At 39.5% G+C, this 19,037-nt stretch overlaps 1 protein-coding gene and 1 non-coding gene across 2 annotated transcripts in view; one reads left to right on the top strand and one right to left on the bottom strand.

Annotated features, from left to right (window-relative positions):
- The window catches only part of Ppp2r2b (protein phosphatase 2 regulatory subunit Bbeta), a 282,286-nt gene that overhangs the window by 1,612 nt on the left and 261,637 nt on the right, over nt 1-19,037 (top strand). The gene's annotated exons all lie outside the window — the stretch shown is intronic.
- Trnaa-ugc lies at nt 18,101-18,173 on the bottom strand. The gene has a single exon. It is a non-coding gene; the product is annotated as a tRNA-Ala (tRNA).

Genomic DNA, 19,037 nt, shown 5'->3' with positions numbered 1-19,037 from the left:
CTCTCTCTCTCTCTCTCTCTCTCTCTCTCTCTCTCTCTCTCCCTCTCTCTCTCTCTCTCTCTCTCTCTCTCTCTCCCTCTCTCCCTCTCCCTCCCCGCCCTCTCTCTCTCCACCAGCTTGTTCTGACATTAGCAGGAGTGCTGTGCAGGCAGGCAGGGAAAGAAAAGTCAGCAGGTGGATCTCGTTCTGTGTGTGTGTGTGTGTGTGTGTGTGTGTGTGTGTGTGTGTGCACGCGCGCGCGTGTCCGCAGCGACTGCAGACATTTTATTTAAATGAGAAAACTTTTGCATTTTTGCTTCACATTCTACCTGCAGGCCTTTAGCCTTGGCCACACATGTAAAGTCTTGCATGATCATAGGGCAGTATCCTCAGGAGAAAATAGGTGTGAAAGGGGTTTAGGAACATTGTACAAAGCATATATGAAGATTATTCATAGGCTTGAAGGCTAACATTTGTGTAATGTCTAATCAAATCAATAGGCGATTGGAGAAATGTGATGGGGGTGGGTAAAAGTTTAAGCTCTAGAGAATATAAAAAGAATATACCATCTGGGGGTAAAGGTGGCATCATCTTCTGTAAATATCTCTGGAAGTTTAGGATAGGAAGAACACCCAATGCTGTGGAAAAATAGATTCTCCGTTTTTCCCCCTGCTACTGGAGAGCATCAAGCCCAAGATGTCCACAGCATTATAAGCAAGGTTGCCAGCTCCAGCCTTCAGGAGCTTAGCAGAGGCTTTTTCTGTATACAGCTCATATTGAGGACCTTACTTGCTGTTTGTGTTTATCTGCTAATTTGATTGTAAGTGGTGCTTTGTCAGGGACCAGAGAGCTATGACTAACCCTGTCTAAAGATGACACCCACCAGAGAAATTGGCCTTGGGGAAAACTGTTTATGACCACAAAGCAAGAGGACAACTGTCCTTCTGTTTTGTTCTGTATTACATTATCCAGGCAAAGGACATTTACTGAGCTGAGAAGATGGCCAAATTGGGGCCAAGTATAGGAGTATGATTTGATCAAGAGACGTTGTACCCATAAATTGACAAGTTGTTAAATTGAAGAATACAAGAAAGGTAAAGGAAAAGAAATCAAGAGCTGGAGGTGTGGCTCAAGTGGAAAAGAACTTGCCTAAGTAGTAGGGCTCAGGGTAAAAAGAAATCAATTTAAAAAGTTTTCGTTCCTTATTGCTTCCAAATACTTACGTTTATTCTTATTTTGTGGCTTTATATTTTTTCTGCTATGTAAAAACAAAATAGCCTCTCAGATCTTTCTTTAATCCTGATAAAGGTATGGAAAAGAAAAAAAAAATGAACTCACATTACATAAATACCAGCAAGAAGTTCTATGGGTCTTGACCTATTTGTAGCAGAGGACATCCATGAGGTTATACTGGCCAGTGAGGGAGAACACTCCCCCTCCCCTTCAGGTGAACACCTGAGGAAACACTTCCATGCTTTGGCAAGCCTCAGATCCGGATCCCTGTGATCTCTTCCCCCACATTCTCTTCCCCCTTCTGCGTTTGAACTCATTAACCTATTGACTGAGACCTGACTTTATTTTTCTATTTCCTTGAATGGTTCTATATTTTCTTCCTACCTGTGCAGATACAACAGGCTGGATTTTGTTTTTTCCTCAAATTCTCCTTCACATTTGTCTCTGATTTTTTTTTTCCTCTTCCCTTTGCTCAGATCATTTCACACTGCAGTATGCTATTTAAGGCTGAAAGGGTTTTGCTGTGTAGTTAGTGTGAAGGACTCTAAGCTCAATTTGCATTGTAAGTGCTAGCTGCAGGCATGTTTATCCAGCTAAGCATCTCTCTTTCCCTATCTTTCTCCTTTTCTTTCAAAAAAAGAAGGCTGGCTACACATTTGCTTAAAGATGTTAACATATTTCCAATGATTTTTTTTAAATTTTGGGTATTAAATGTATTACCTTCCTTTACCTTTTCCTATTATTTCTTCTTTCCTAAAGTTAACACCTTTGGGTATTTTCAGTGTTCCAAGCTCTATGCTGAGCCCTTTCTACTGTAACATTTATATCCAAACCCTGTTAAGTGGGGTACTCACTGATGCAACCTAGGCCAGGAGATGTTAATAATTTACCAAGGTCACGATGCAGTGATAATGTAATCTTCAGATTCAAGATTGTCTGAAGCTCATGTGCTTTTATGAAGTTCTGTGCTGCCTGGTCCCCCTTTAACTATCTCTGCTTCTACCGGAAAGATCACAAAGATTTTAAGTGTATCTGGAGTAGAATTCTTTCAAGAGATAATTTACAAATGTCTGTTTGGGGCTATATAGGGAGTTGGAATGACTACAAACTATCAACCTGATAGTTCCATTGGCCTTTTGAAACAAGAGGCTCAAGGTTTCTTAGGCAAGGATTCATTTGTCAAATCTCTCTCATCTATGTGTGGATATTTTTCCCCCTGTATTTTTAGGTTTCTGTAAGATCTCCCTAAAACCCTCTCTCCATAACAGGCGTTTTCTAGGTTAATCTCACATTTTCAAGTAGGGACAAGAATAGTCACATAAACGTAATGTTTTAAAAATAACTATTCTGCTCTCAGTTTCCTTGGCTATAAAATGGAAACAGTGTCTTAAGAAGAATGTTTTGATATGGAGAAATCACTAGGGATATTATCTAATACAAATCAGACTCCAAAGCCAGGTGTGGTGGTGTTTGCCTGTAATCCCAGCTACAGGAGCCAGGGACATGAAGATGAGAGTTCCAGGCCAGCCTAGGCAAGACATTATAAATATAAAATGAAATTAAATATGATAATAAAATAATAAGCTGGGAGCATATCTCAACAAAACTCAAAACAAAAAAGATCAGTGCTCAACAAACTATAGCTACTGGCATTCCTTTCCACCATGATCACTTGTGCTATGTTACATAATAAACATGCACTCTTTCTTTCCCTCTATGTTGATTGAGATTTAGACTGTATGTTGATTGATTGAGATGGCCTTGAGGGGAAGGGACATTGGAGGTAGGTGAGTGGTCACTAAAAAGCCCCCACAATCTTCTTTTACTTATTCACTAGCAATGGATCTTGCCATTTAGTAATCGCCTCAGTGTACCTGCTAGTTCTTGGCCACAAGTAAGTTCCATCCTTCTTCAGAGTCCTTAATGAATTGTCCTGTGTGCACATAGTAAAGGAAAAACAAGCTAACTTTTTTAAGCTATAGATTGAAGGCCAGTGATTGTATCTCAGTGGTAGAGTCCTTATCAGCTGTAAGGAAGGCCCTAAGCTTCATCCCCAGCACCAAAACTAAATCACTGATTGGTTTTGCCTTTAATTCCTTCTACTCATATCAATTGTCTTTTTTTGCAGAGTTGACACAGCACATTCCAGTAGGGACCTGGTCTCTGTCTTCAGGGAGCTTTCCATCTAGCAGGGAAAATAGAGACATGAGACAAATAATTTTGCAAGTAAATAAGTAGCTATACATTGTGTTATATGATATTCGGGAAAGGTCCAGGTGCCTTGAGAATATAGATATAACATGGAAAGGGGGGTATAGTTTAAATAAGTTTCAGGGAAAGTATCTCCCGCTATAGTTTAAGTTGAGAATTAAAGGAGCCGTTCTGAATTAAGAAGAGATTAAGAAAGGTGACTATGGAGGAAGAGTGAAAAGGAATAAAATTAGACTGGAGCCTGTAGTTTAATTTAGAATAATTAGTGGGAGGAAATGGTGATAGTAATATGATAACACATATATATATATGATTTTAATGAAAAATTCCAAGTGATCTATAGATATTCACTATACTAGGGTTCAAACTCAGAGCCGCCTTCTTTCTAGGCAGAGGCTCTACCACTTGAGACATTTCCCCAGCCTTTTAGTTTTATTTTTAAGATAGACAGTTTTTGTAGGGCTGACTTGGACTTTAATCCTCCTTTTTTCTTTATTGAGATAGGGAACCTGCTAATATTTTTCCCAACCTGGCCTTCAACTATCCTCCCAATTCCCACTTTCCCAATAGCTGGGATTACAGGTGTAAGCCTCTTTGGCTCAGTAAATTGTCTGCCTGCTTGAAAATTTTTTTAATGTTGGGGTAAAAAGAGGCTGAGAGATATTTAGGGACCAAATCATGTTGAACCTCCTTGACCACAAGGAATTTGGAATTTATCCAAAGATGGATCGAAAGCCATTAAAGAATTTTGATGAAAGGAGAAACGTGATAAAGTCTGTGTGTGTGTATGTGTGTGTGTGTGTGTGTGTTTGTGTGTGTGTGTGTGTGTGTGTGTGTGGTGTATGCTGGTCTTGGGACTTGAACTCAGGGCCTGAGCACTGTCCCTAAGGTTTTTTTGCTCAAGGTTAGCATTCTAACACTTGAGTCACAGCTCCACTTTTAGCTTTTTAATTGGAGATAGGAGTCTCACAGACTTTCTTACCCAGGCTGGCTTCGAACCATGATCCTCAGACCTCAGCCTTCTGAGGAACTAGGATTACAAACATGAGCTACCAACACATGGCAAGGTGTTTGTTTTGTTGCTTTGTTTTTGTTTGTTTTTTAAGAACTCAGTCTGGCTGTTGTGTAAAGTGAAATTAGAGGGCTGAGGAGTGTGAAATGAATAAGAATGAAAGTGAAGAGATAACCAGGAGACACTGCTGTGGCAACCTTGGATGGTGGTAGTAGTGAAGATGGAGAGAAAGAATTGCATAGAGAAAGACTGCAACTGTGACAAACTTATTTAAAGTGCTGGGTTGGCTGTAAATGGCAAAGGTTTTGTCAAGTATGAATCCCAGGATTTTTCCATAAGAATGAGAGGATTTATCAGGGAAACGGTTAAGCAGGCTTTGGAAACTGAATACAGGACCTGTGAGACATCTGGTTTCACAGTAGCACTCCAGAGTAGGCATTTGCTTAAATGACATATAAAATTGGGATTGGACATCACAGTGGATTAAAGGTATTTAAAACTATGAGAATAAATGAGATGCTTAGGGAAAGAACATTCTAGAGCAAAATTTGAAGGAATGAGTGAGACATTACAAAGAAACTGATCTTGGCTTTAGGCGTAAAGAAATTGGAACAAAAACTACTTCATAAGCATCTTGGTAACCACAATTAGCTATCTACTAAAATCACTCAAATGATGATATTTGGACATTTCTTAGCAATGTGGTAAAATAGGAAGAATCCAGTCTCAGATGTGTTGACCCTGAAATTGGAGTGCCTTGTGAAATGCTGCAGCTTCTTAGGGCCACTAGGGAGGAAGTGAAGGTCCCACCCCCTCCCCCAACCCACGTGCTCAAGAAAATGGAAAGCTAGGATGAATAAGTCTGGCAAGATGCATGACAATGGCTTCTAATATGAAGTTTCTGGAAAAGCAGTGGAGAAATAAAAGGAGGTTGTGTCCTTAGATGGAGAGCTGCCTCTGGTTCCTTGAGTTGCTTTGGTATCTGTATGCAAATATTAGATCCTAGTATTGCAATGCATATGGATGAGTCTTCAAGCTCTCAGAGAAACCTGAAATGGAAGGTGGGAAGAAGCTGCCTTATACTATTGTAAATGACCTTTCTGGGGACTGGAAATGTTCTGCTACTCAACATAATAACCAGAGTGCATTGAAAATCACTAGCAAGTATTCATTATTAGAATCAAGGTCCCAAGGGGCAATCCCAAGCTCTTTTATGAGTGCTGGTCAGAAATGCACTGATGAACCTGGGGTGAATAATATTAGGCCTGTCCTGTCAAAATATTGGTAATTTTCTGTGAAAAGAGCACAGCTGTAGACTGACATTCCTAGACTCTGGCATTTGCATTTAAGAAACTAAAGGTCCAACTTAGACATTTAGCTGAAGGAAGACAACTGAGATATTGTAAGTAATGTCTATGTTACAGGCATTTTTCTAGGTATTTTGTCATATAATTATTCGTCTAATCTCCTGCAACAACTGAGAGAATGGTCACATATTGGCCCCATTTCTCAGAATAAGATATTCTACCTTACAAATAAACAGAGAAACATGTATAGTCAATATACCTGTATTGCAAACATACTGATTTTAAGTGAAATAGCCCAATCAGAGCCCAGAATAGCCTTGACTCTAGGTACCTGATCTCTTGCTCTTTGTGAGAACATGTTAAGGACATTGCAGGTGAGATATCACCTTGATGTCCTCGATGCTCTGCTAAATTTACTACATCCATCTTTTCCTGGCCTTTCCTATCATCTGATCAGGAAGGAACTAAATTCTCTCACCTAGTCCAGTCTCTCACTGCACTCTTAGCTGATGTTTTCCTGTAGATTGGATATACCCTTTCATAAGCAAAGGAAGTACTCGTGGAGTTGAGCACCGAAGCTGTGATAACTAGGTAGCATTTTAAATTACCCTCTTCTGTGTTACTCATCCCATTGGCAAAGCAGTTCACAAGCTGAGAGTCTCGCCGGGCCATCTTGATACCCATTCCTCAGGGATGATGTCAGTTCCTACCACTGCCTGGGCCACGGCAAAAGGAGTGGACAGCGGTGGCTATTGGATGGTAAATGCATCTCTTCACAGAAATGTAGAGGTATCTGAGGCCTCCTTGCAAAAAGCCAGAACTACTTCCTGTTTCCCTCAATCGCCACTGATGAGAAGATGATTTTGCTTTCATCCAACTTGTCATCTTCCCTACCAGATTTCTTTCAGCCTTTGCAGGAGAACTCTAGCATCTGGCTGGAAGTCAGTTCAGATGTAACTCACCCATTGAAAGCACAGATTGTTTTGAACAGGCTACTATGAGCTTTGGCATCCATAACCCAGGAACCCTGAGTTCTTACTAAGAGTTAGGACTATTCACAATAGATATGCACATGTAAAATCCATAGAAAACCAGTTCTTATCCACTGGTTTCATTGGAAAAAGAACTGTTAGGGGCAATGAGACAAGGGGGCCAGACTCTTGAGTTCTGTGTCTTAGAAGAAAAAAGAGTTGATTGCTTGTAATAACCAACTAACTAAATAAATAAAATAATGAAATGAAGGGGGGTTGTTTCTGTATGTAAGTTCCAATAGGAAGTGTGGAGTTTAGATGGGTATGGACAGGTTTTATCTTGGGGAAAGCTGGGGTCTGCTAGCTAGAGTGTGCATCATGAGGGAGAGAGCGTGGCTATATAAATAGGCACACACTTCCTAATTTATTTGTACTTTATTTTTACTCCCACTTCATATGTCTTAAAGATCAACCCTTATATCTGCCTGCTTTCTGAGCATTCAGTATACCCTGTGTTATGACTGTACCCACAATTTGTTTTGTTGTCCCCTTGCGATTTGATCATCTTTTCCAGCTTTTATATTACGTAAGCTGCTACAGTGATTAGCCATCAATTTATATGATATAAATATATATTTCTACATCATAGTACTATATATAATCTGTTTTTTGTTCAAACATTCTCCTTTCTGATTTTATCACCATAAAAGATGAAGGTTGCTATTTCTAAGTAGAATAGTAAGAAGAAACCTCTGGTTCTCTAATGATTTATGTAACTTTGTTAGCCACAAGAGCTGAGAGCCTGAATTTCCTAATGTAGAAACAGAAAACTATCTAGCATCATTCCTGCTACTATGTGCATAGTATTGTGTCTACTAAAACAATTGTGGGTTTTATTTTATTTTGTGCCAGTACTGGGGCTTGAACTTGGGGTCTCATGGTCTTACTTGACTTTTTCATTCAAGACTGGCAGTCTGTCACCTGAGCCACATCTCTACTTATGGTGGTTTTTTTTTTTTAACTAGTTAATTGGAGATAAAAAATGTTGGAGATTTTTCTGCCCAAGATGTCTTTGAATCTCCAACCTCAGATCTCAGCCTCCTGAATAGCTAGGATTACAGGCATAAAACACCAGTGCCCAGCTGTTGTAGATTTTAGTGTCAATAAGTAAGAATGAAGGCTGGGAATGTAGCTCAAACTAGGTTTAACCTAGGTTTGATTTCTCCCTATAAAACAAATAAAATAGAATAAGCAAGAATGATTGATGACAGTTGAGAAGGACTTTCTGTGTGCCAAGGACAGGCTTTGGTCCTAAAAGTATTGTCTCATTTATCCCTCACAATGCTATGGGCTGATGCTGTTCTTTTTTCTCTTTAAAGGAAACATTTCAGCAGAATGAAATGATTAGCCAACAGTTAAGCACTAGTGACATCCAGTTCTAACCTCCATATTCTTGAGCAAGCAGTCCAATTTAGTGTGTGAAGACACAAATACACACACACACACACACACACACACACAAGTTGGAGTTAGAGCACTAACCTTGAGCACATTAGCTCAGAGGAAGCATCCAGGCCCTGAGTTCAAACCTCAGACATCAACAACAACAAAAAAACACTAAAGTTATGATGTAGACACAAAGGAAAAATCGATTTGCTTTTCTAAAGCAATACTCTTTTAAATCAATATCTAGACAAAAGGTTCAGTTTTGATGGAGGGTTCAAAAATGTACAAGGAGAAAGTGGTGATGTGAAATACACATCAGAAGCCATGGGCAGAATTCTCAGACTCATCACTATAATGAGTCACTTTTGCTCTCTGAGCTTCCAGTTCCTAATCTACTAATAATGAGATTAAAGGTTGGGGAGGGGAGGCATGCTCTCTGTAGCTTTTTCCAGGTTACCATACTTTACGTTTCTATAGGTAACCAACGGGGTCTCTGGTGTGTTCTGACCTGGACCTTGGACTTGGGAGTGGAATTCAGGGAACAAGGATAGAGTCTCTAAAGGGCCCCAGAATTCCAGGTCTGACTGTACTTACTGAAGGATCAGATCATTCTTCTGGCAAGAAAGCTGTGGTGCAGCCAAGAGGCGGAGCCAACGAGAGAACCATCTCTTTGCCAAAAGCTGCTGCAGATGGAGGAGCCAGGCTGTCTGGGCAGCCCATGACTTTGAGAGAAGCCATTTGGCAAAATTCTTGGCAGGAGCTGCCTTACAGCATGAATACTGGAGATGGTCCTGGGCTGGAGTGAAGCGGCGATGCAGCAAAGGTGGCTGGTGGAACAAATAACCATCTGCTGAGCAGAGTGCTGCTCATCTTGCTGCACTGACAGGGGAGAAGCAAGTGCCAGTCATGAAACTACTCTCCACGACTTGATCTGACAGGCACAATAGCATCCCCACCCCCACAAACCAAACAGAGGTTTATAAAGCCTCAAGCACAGCCTCAATGACTGCCCTCCCCACACTGAGGAAGAAAACTCATCAACCTGAAATAAACATTTATTGCCAGGTGCTGTATGGGAGATGCTGAGGAGTGTACTGAACTCTTTAGACTCTACTGTTGTCTCAGATACTCCCTGCCTATGGGGCAGGGGACACTGTACTCCCAACGCAAGTCCCCACGTGAGCCAGGCAGTGCTGTGTGGGCCTCTGCCTTCACATGAGGTGGCCTGGGTGGGAGAGTCAGAGCCCATCTGGATCTTGCTCAGATCAGGTGGATTTTACTTCTGTGGCCTTAGATCGATTATACCATTTTGGTGGATGTTTCTCAGCAACAAGGACACAAGTGGTTTTTTTCTTTCTTGCTATTGTTTCTAACATATTTATAAGATAATTTCTTTGTTGCTTTGTATGTCCCTCCCCCACGGTATAACCCCTGCTTTCACTGTATTTGATGTCGGTATAATTTGTGGAGGGGAAGGGAAAAAACAAATCGTTTAAATAGGGATACAGGTGGACCCGTTGCAACAATGAGATGTACAAGTCGTTATGTCAAAAAACGAACTTTACAACTTTGGGGGGGAGGGGAGAGTATAGTGGAGATGGGAGGTAGGGATGGTAGGGGAAAAACAAAGGAGGAGGCACCAAAGCTTGATAAGAAATGGACTCATTACCTTGCTCATGTAACTGTAACCCCTCTGTACAGTATTTTCACAATAAAATACTTATTAAAAATATGACAGGGGATGTAGCAGCATGTTGTCCCTTAAATATGAGGATTATATGAACACAAAAGAATCCCCCTCACTCCCATGCATTTGAGACCCATGGCTGACTGCATTTGAAACAGTTAAAACAAAAAAATAATGACACACATTTTAAACAGTATTCATTTTCTATTAATAAGTGTTTTAATGTGAAAACACTGTACAGAGGGGTTACAATTACATGAGCAAGGTAATGAGTACATTTCTTATCAAGTATTGTTGCCTCCTCCTTTGTTTCCTCTTACCATCCCTGCCCTCCCATATTCATTAATGTTGGTTCAAAGCCTAATTAATAAATAGCGCTTTATCTGATGATTGTGGGTTAATTTGTTTTTCTTGCACAAATAACACCCAAATGACATTTTAAAAAAAGACCATGCCCAATGTTTATTTACTTGGGATTGAGTGAGAGATTAGACATCCCACAAGCAATCTTATTACAGATTTCTATGATTGTTTTCCAATTAGTCTATAACATTTAATTCAATAGTTGGTGGCCATCCTTTGGAAGCATCAACTTTCCTTTCAGATGAAATCTTTCTTCTTTTCACACCATTCTATTTCCATCCCCTCCCATGACACTAACCTACGGCAACAACAACAAGAGATGTGAGGACAAACACACCAATTCTCAGTAAACATGCAGCTAGACAGAAGCATAATTGGCCCTATGTGCTAGGCACCAGTCTGCTGATGAACTTCATTTACAAAGTATGCTATTGGCCCATGTTACAGAGGAAATGCAAGGTACATTTTCACCCAGTGAATTAGCTGATTGGAGGTCTGTTAAGAGAACACTTCTAGTGTACTTGTATGAGATAGAAGAGCTACTATATTAATATAGCTCTCAAGAGAACACAATTGGGTTAAGTGGCTTTGTATCTAATATGGATATAGATAGATATAGAGATAGACTACTTATATCTATACATATTGTCTCTATCATCTATCTGGCAATCTATGTCTAACATCTATCTGTCATCTGTCTATTGTCTGTCTATCTATAATCTATCACCTACCTATAGTTTGTATCTATCTAAACTACCAATTGTGTTATATGTATGATGTAGGGGTGTGTGTGTGTGTGTGTGTGTGTGTGTGTGTGTGTGTGTGTGTGTGTGTGTGTGTGTGTGCCTGTGCCTGTATTCCTCATAGCAATTCTCAAAAGTGTATACAATTGAAGCTGAATTTGGTGAGATTTTAAGGTCTTTACTGCCACTATCCATTTCTTAGTTCAATGCTTGGTAAACAGCACTCATTTATTACCCATTTATTGAGGAAATGAGGGAAGTAAGACCTGAATTTCTACTGCATTGGTGATAAAACATAGGTTTGGGGCAGTTGTATAATCTGCATATCATCAGTCAGCCAACAGACCCAGAAATTAAGGCAGGTACCTCTGACACAAATTTGCCTTAAGACAAATTTAGGTATATTACAATAATTTTTATTCTATGCTGCTTTTTAACATTTACTTTGGAATCTACAGTGCCTTTAGAATAACCTAATAGGATGAACATTTAGTATTCTCTCTTTTTGCTTATGAGAATATTCTGTTTCCGTAAAACTTGTCCAGCAGAAGACCAGATTACTAACAGCTTGGGCTTTTTCTGTCCTAACTGTTCTAGTAAAACTTATCTACAAAATCAGGTGGCAGCCAAAGGACCAATTTGCTGAATTTTATCCTAAAAAATTAAGAACCCAATAAGAGTTCAAAAGTATTGAATTGTGAGTGGCCAAAGTAAGGACTACAAGTAAGCTTAACTGGCCAGAAATAGTTGAGTGGGATGCTGGATGTAGAGAATGGTAGGAAAGACTTTCCATATTGGAGAATGGAGTCTTGTGTGATACTTAGAGATAAAGGTAAGCCTAGGTTGTTAGTTGAGGAGATGAGCTGGAGATTAGAAATGTAACCAAATGTTTGATAGAGTCCTCCAGTTATTCACTCAACAGTCATTCTTAAACTATTTATGATATCCTAGGCATTGTGCTTTTAAAAAAATCCTAGTGTGTTAACACACACATAGTGTTTACAGGGCTCAAGCAGAAGATTCTGCATACAAGGTTACATAGGGTGGCACTGTCTCCAAAACAAAATAAACAACTAGAATATAACCCGATATTGGTTCTATTGTCATAAGGCTATATATTCAATTGGGAATTACATAGGAAATAAACATAAGAATGGATATGAATGTAAATCTTTAAAAAAAATACTCAGTAGGAAAGCAAGAATGACATGAGAGAACAATGTATATGCTCAATGATGAATATTTGGACTATAGAGGAAAGTTGGAAAAAAAATCAAATTTACTTCTAGCTCAAGACACAATTAACATGAATAACTTTAATATTTTCTTCCAGGGTCTGTGCATGTGTGTGTGTTTGTGTGTTGCATGTGTGTGTGTGTGAGAGAGAGAGAAATTATACTAGATAAATGGGTAAATGCTAAAATTATATGTAAAATGATAATCATATCTAAGGTTAGTTTGGTTCTGGCCTAACAAATACAATACTCTACAGCCTTCTATAGTTGAATCATAATTTACCAGCCACTCTAGAATTTACATTGTTTATATTGAGTTTTTGCTTTAATAATGAATCCACATCATATCTTTAGCTTTCTTTCTTTCTTTCTTTCTTCTTTCTTTCTTTCTTTCTTTTTTGTCAATCACGGGGCTTGAACACAGGGTCTGGATGCTGTTGCTGAGCTCTTTCACTCAAGGCTATAGTGCTCTACCACTTTGAGCCATAGCTTCTGGTTTTCTGGTAGTTCATTGGAGACAAGAGTCTCACAGAGTTTTCTTCTCAGGTTGACTTTGAACCACTATCCTCAAATCTTAGCCTCCAGAGAAGCCAGGATTACAGGTGTAAGCCACCTGCGTCTGGCCATTATAAAGTATTAAAACTTGATACCCAGTGTGTGACCTATTTGTTAGAAAGTTAGAGAATGACTAGATGAATGAATGGATGAATGAATGATGTGTGGATGGATGATGGATGGACGGACTGACAGTTGAGTTATAGATACTTGAGGTGGTTACTCAGCAACCCTTTTCAAAAGAGTTACAGTGCTAAAGTGCCTTCTAGAAACACTAAGTTCGGGGGCATACTGTTAAATTTTACTTCTCATTCCCTCCAGTTCTGTCTTGAAGACAAGTTGGGGAGGAATGAGAATCTTAATTAGGGTAGATCCACAGGGTCATGCTCCCTGGAATTAGTCAGTGGTGTTCATTTAAAAGGAGAGGAGATGGAGGGTGAGTCCCTGCTCACTCACAGAAGGGATTGGGCGGTTCAGGTTTTCCATGAGACATCTCCTATTGCAACTAATTTCTACTTCCTTCTCCAGTCGCCTTGCAAAGCCAGGGATTAAAAACAAATCCCTAAGGTCTTGCCAGGATCTGAACTCTGCTCTGTGATAAAAACGCACAGTCTGTCTTATCATCATATCAGGCTCTGCTGCCAACACTTACTCAGTCCCTAAGCTTTCTCAGCACAATTGGAGATGGAAATTTTCCGATCAGAATTTTTCCTCTTAAATTTTAGAAACTTGGATTTGAGCCTGCTGGACAAGCCGGGTCTTTTTCCAGTTACTGGACAAGTATGTTGCCTTTGAGTCATTCATCTGGGTGGCTTTGATGTAGACATTGGCACACACTGAATAGGCAAATGTGTATATGTATTTCTCTTACTTTTCTTTAGTCTGTTTCTTGCTTTCTTCTGTGCTCACAAACTTTAATGTTTCCTGCTAGTGTCCCCTAACTGATCTTCAAACCCCCAAAGCTGGTTTCTGCTGTTGTCCTTTTCTGGAACCTTCCAGCTCTTTTTTAATCACTACAATTCTATGAGTTGTAAATACTATCACCATTTTACAAGTGTGAGGACTCAATTCTGAGCTTACCCAGTCAGCCTGGAAGAGGCAGATACTGCACATTGTCTCCCTTACAGGACAGACACCCTGGAAGGCAGCTGTGCTTCTTTAGTTTACCCAACATAGGACAATGCAGCTTTTGATAGGCAGATTATTAGCAAATGGTTTTGAATTTGAGAGTAGATCGATAACTTGTCTGAAGTTAGAACAGCAGCCAGTTACATGGATTCTTTGCTTGGGAAATTCAATTTGTAGATCCCTATAACGATGGTAAAGCCAGGTCTTCTCAATTAAAGTTTATTGATACAATTCAATGTGTATATGTGAAAGTGAAGCTAGATAAATTGAGGGGATGGGTGGGATTGGGAGAGATGAAGGAAAATGATTAAAAGAGTGACATTGATCAAGATGCATTGTCTTCATAAAAGGATATGTTGAATTGAAACTCTTGTACAACTACTTAAGGATTTTTAAAAAAAGATATAAGGGACATAAAAATGTGCTATGTGATTTCTGTAAGCATATTGAATTTCTTCTATTTACTCTTTGCTCATTCATTCATTCTTTTTTGCTTTTTATTTTTTTTTCCTTGTCCTAGAGCTTGAACTCAGGGCCTAGGTGCTGTCTGAGCTTCTTTTTGCTCAAGGCTAGCACTCTACCACTTGAGCCACAATGCCACTTCCAGCTTTTTCTGTGTAGCTTATTGGAAATGAGTCTCTCATGTACTTTTCTGCCTGTACTGGCTTGGAACTGTGATCCTCAGATCTCAGTTTTCTGAGTAGCTCGGATTATAGATATAAGCAACCAGCACATGGCTTTGGTTTTTTTTTATTTTTCAGTTACTATATATTTATGAGGTAGTTCCATTGTGATATTTCCATACATGCACATAGTACACTTGGAATGAATTCTCTACCTCCACCATATTCCAATTGGTCCTTTTCCTTCCTCTCATTTTTTCCAACAGGGTTTGATAGGTTTCTTTATGCTGTGTGTATGTGTGTGTGTGTGTGTGTGTGTGTGTGTGTGTGAGAGAGAGAGAGAGAGAGAGAGAGAGAGAAACATTACACTTGTTCTTTCATTTTACTCTTTAACCTTATTTGGCAAAATTCATTGATCTATCAAAACCTCATTTGTGTTCTAAGAGTTGGTGTATTATGACATCAATAAGAAAACCTATGGAAAACATCAAAATTGGTTATGAAGGGGAAGGGATGATCTAAGTAAAGATGTTCATATCTGTGATCAAAACTGTACATATAGTATGAATCCTCTTATAAAAACTTCTGTGTGTACATAAAGAGGGCTATCAAAATACAAGTAATGATTTAGAGTGAAGAACTTTTGAGTAATTTGCAGTTTACCTTCTTATTTCTTATAATGCCTGACAGTTGTGAATGAGCATATACATTGTTTTCATAAGAAAAAAATAAAGCTGTCATTGTACTGAAAAACAGTTCATGAAATGTCTTCTATGTGTTTCTGGATATCAATGTAGTGCATATTCCACGTTCTTGTACTAATTATTCAAGTGAAAATAAGCTTGAACTCTTAAAGAGTAGTAATCAGGAGATGTTAGCACGGCCAAATTCTGTAGCAAGTATCCTTTTCAAGGTCTCTCACCCTGAGGTCTTGGTAAAAGGTTTGGCAATGAGCTGGGCATTAGGTTCAGGTGCCCCTGGGTCCTTGTCTCTTGGCTGAAACAAGGTAAGATGATATCTCTGACCTCAGCCGTTCTTTCCACAGGGGGGGCTGGGCAAGGTCTGGATGAGTCAGTGAAAATCAATTGCAATGACAGAGCAACGACAGAAACCCTATCTAAAAGAAAAAGAAAAAGGATGCCCTAGAGCTGGTGGTCATAGCCAGCCCCTCTGCACATGAACGATCTCACAACCTGTGTTTATAGACAGAGAAGGTGGTTTCAATTACCCTGAAGGAATTTCTGGCATGTGTTGCCAACATGGGTCTTAAAAATACTTAATCAGTGGATTAGTGACAACCAGACTGACTGGAGAGGTCTGCACATGGGACAGGGAGACAGGAGAGTGTGTTGCAGTGTGGCTGTTCATGATCCTGTGGGCATGTCCTACCAGAGAAAAGTGAGTGGGAAAGCACCAGAATCTTCTTCTGAGATCATCTTGGCTTTCTTTAGAAAGTATATGGTGTGTTTAATGTCTGAGAAGCCTTGAAGCCCTGCTTGAGTTCATGTGCTCTGTTTCTAGAGCACCGAAAGTTACTTTGGGTAATAGAACTTCGAGCCAGAGCCAGAGGTTGAATGGTTAGTCATACAGTTTTCTTTTTCCACAACTGCTGACTTCAGAGAATGAATGTGCATTTCCAAATACAGATCCAAGGAAAACTTAGATTAGCATGATCCTTGCTTTACTTTTATCTGTTCTTTGGGGATTTACAAAATATTTTAAGAAAAGAACCAGAATAATAATATCCTATCCCAAAGCCATTGAATAACTTGAAGGAAATAGTCCAAGATAAATGTAAAGTCATTGAAGAAACTGTTCCCTTGATTTTTATGTCTTTCTTCTTTCATTTCTTGGTAGAATTCCTCCAATAAGGGTAAAATCGGTTAATAATATGAAATAGAATCTTTTCTCTATCTCTCCAAGGTGAATTCCAGATGGAATTTCTTTCTTGTTCCCTACATAAAAATAACCTTCATGCTACCTCCTTTTACGACTGTCCTCATCTTTGCATAGGACAAATTCTGCTCTCTAGGGTAGATCATCAGGGAAGAATAATTTGGGACCTAAAAATGGAATAGGAACCCAAAGGTACTTTAGGAAAAATAACAGTGAGACCTCTTGATAGAGCTACTGAGTGCCTATGTCTTGTTGATAGACATAGTAGTTTGGTTATGTTCCTTGTTGCTTTCAAAGAAAGGTGTCTATGAGACATATGTTTCTTTGGGCCTGGCTTACTTCACTTACTATAATTTTTTCCAAGTCTTTCCACTTCCTAACAAATGGGGCAATGTCATTCTTTCTGACGGAGGCATAGAATTCCATTGTGTATATATACCACATTTTCTTGATCATGGTTTCCCTTATTTGCAATAACTAGTGTATGTCTGAGATAAGCAGAAAAGGTCAGATAAGCTGATGTTAGGTGAAATGAACCCCAAGATAAGGATTCAAATGTTTTTTTTTCTTTCTTGCAATTGTTTCTAACATATTTATAAGATTATTTCTTTGTTGCTTTGTATGTTCCCCCCACCACGGTATAATCCCTGCTTTCACTGTATTTGATATTGGTATAATTTGTGGAGGGGAAGGAAAAAAACAAATCTTTTAATTAGGGATACAGGTGGACCCATTGCAACAATGAGATGTACAAGTCGTTATGTCGAAAAATGAACTTTACAACTTTGGCGGGGTGGGAGATTGGGATGGGAAGGTAATTGTAACCCCTCTGTACAGTATTTTCACAAAAAAAAATGCTACAAAACAAAAAAAGGTGTCTCTGGCCATTCCATACTGACAAGAACTGACCTGGTATTTTGGTATTTGCCAAGTTTATAGAGAAGTAAGACCACTGGAACTGAACTCCTTTTAATTATCAAAACAACTTAGTAGTTACCCAGATGTTTTGGTCTTGCTGGTAACTGCTGAGTTTAAAGACTCTTCTCCCTCTTACTTTTATATTAGTCTGTTCATAAACCACCTAGGCTACAGGGATTGATATAAAGTGCCCAAATTTGGGGCATAGAAGGAGATACATGAAACAGTGGAGCCGTCCTTTACTTGTGAGGGGCTTTTAGATTTCTGCAAAGTATTTGCACATCGCCAACCTACCACACACAACAAGTATGAATACAAAATTGTATTTATGCTTGTTTTCTTAAGGAGGAAATATATGCCTTAGAGTTAATCAGCTTCCTATAATCCCATATCTAGTTGTGGTAGAGGAAAGGCAGAGGGCCTAAAACAGAGCATTTTCCTTGATATTTGCACATGAAACTACTTTCTACTGAACACTCAACCTAAGAGAATCTCAGAGTTTGTGGGAAAGAATAAGTTCTTGTTAAATCTGTCTAAGGTATTGGCCACTAACACCCTTTCTCCAAAGTTCTTTGGGTGCATCTATCCCCCATTGCTTTGCTTTGGCTTGTAACACTGGGTCATATCTTCACCACCCCTCTAAACACACTCCATTTTCTTGGTTTTTTTTTTTTTGGGGTCCGGTCATGGGGCCTGAACTCTAGGCCTGGGCACTGTCCCTCAGCTCTTCAGCTCAAGGCTAGCGCTCTACCACTTGAGCCACAGCGCCACTTCTGGCTTTTTTTCTTTTTGCTTATGTGGTGCTGAGGAATCGAACCCAGGGCCTCTTGCATGCAAGGCAAGCGCTCTACCACTGAGCCCACACACTCCATTTTTTACCTCCATCTATCTCCCTTGCTCCTTTTTCTAGTCTCTTGTGACCATTGCTCTACTGTCTACACTGTGTGTGTGTGTGTGCACATGCGTACACACTGCTATTAGGACTCCATCTCAGGTCCTAGGTATCAGCTCAAGGCTAGTGCTCTACCACTTGAGCAACAGCTCCACTTTCAGCTTTGCGATGAATTGGAGATGAGAGTCTCACAAACTTTCCTGATTGGACTGGCTTCAAACTGTGGTCCTCAGATCTCAGCCTCCTGAGTATCTAGGATTACAGTTGTGAGAAATCAGTACCCAGCTTCTGGTCTCTACTTCTATGAAGTCAACATTTTTTATGCTTCCACATAGGAGTATTTGTCTTTCTGTACATGAATTTAGCCCTTTGATTGTTAGATTGGGTATGAAATGAACCTCACTTCTAAGATCATTTTTTTGTTCCTGTTGCTACATAGAAGAATCTTGGAGGCCACAATTTCTAGCCAGTGGTGCAGACTTTGATTATTCTAAATGTGGAGATGGTTGGTGGGCTTATTTCTGTTTCATGGCAATGTATTGTCCCCAAATTTCTACCCTCAGATATCTTGGAAGCAAAGTAAGAAAATAGAAAGACCATGGACTGATAATCACCAACACCATTCTTGTCCTCAGAACCATAATTAAGGGCAACATTTACTAGAAGTATTTACCAACTATATATGTGTGTATATACATATATACAGTGCATCATGGGGCTTGAACTCTGGGCCTGGGCACTGTCCATCAGCTCTTCAGCACAAGACAAGAGCTCTACCGCTTGAGCCACAGTGCCACTTCCAGTTTTTCTGGTAGTTGATTGGAGATAAGAATCTCAT

This window comes from Dipodomys spectabilis, unplaced genomic scaffold (assembly GCF_019054845.1).
Source record: "Dipodomys spectabilis isolate Male_0828 unplaced genomic scaffold, ASM1905484v1 ptg000147l, whole genome shotgun sequence".
Taxonomy (NCBI): Eukaryota; Metazoa; Chordata; class Mammalia; order Rodentia; family Heteromyidae; genus Dipodomys; species Dipodomys spectabilis.
The sequence above is the reverse complement of the archived record's forward strand: the minus strand, read 5'-3'. Positions and strand labels throughout refer to the sequence as shown.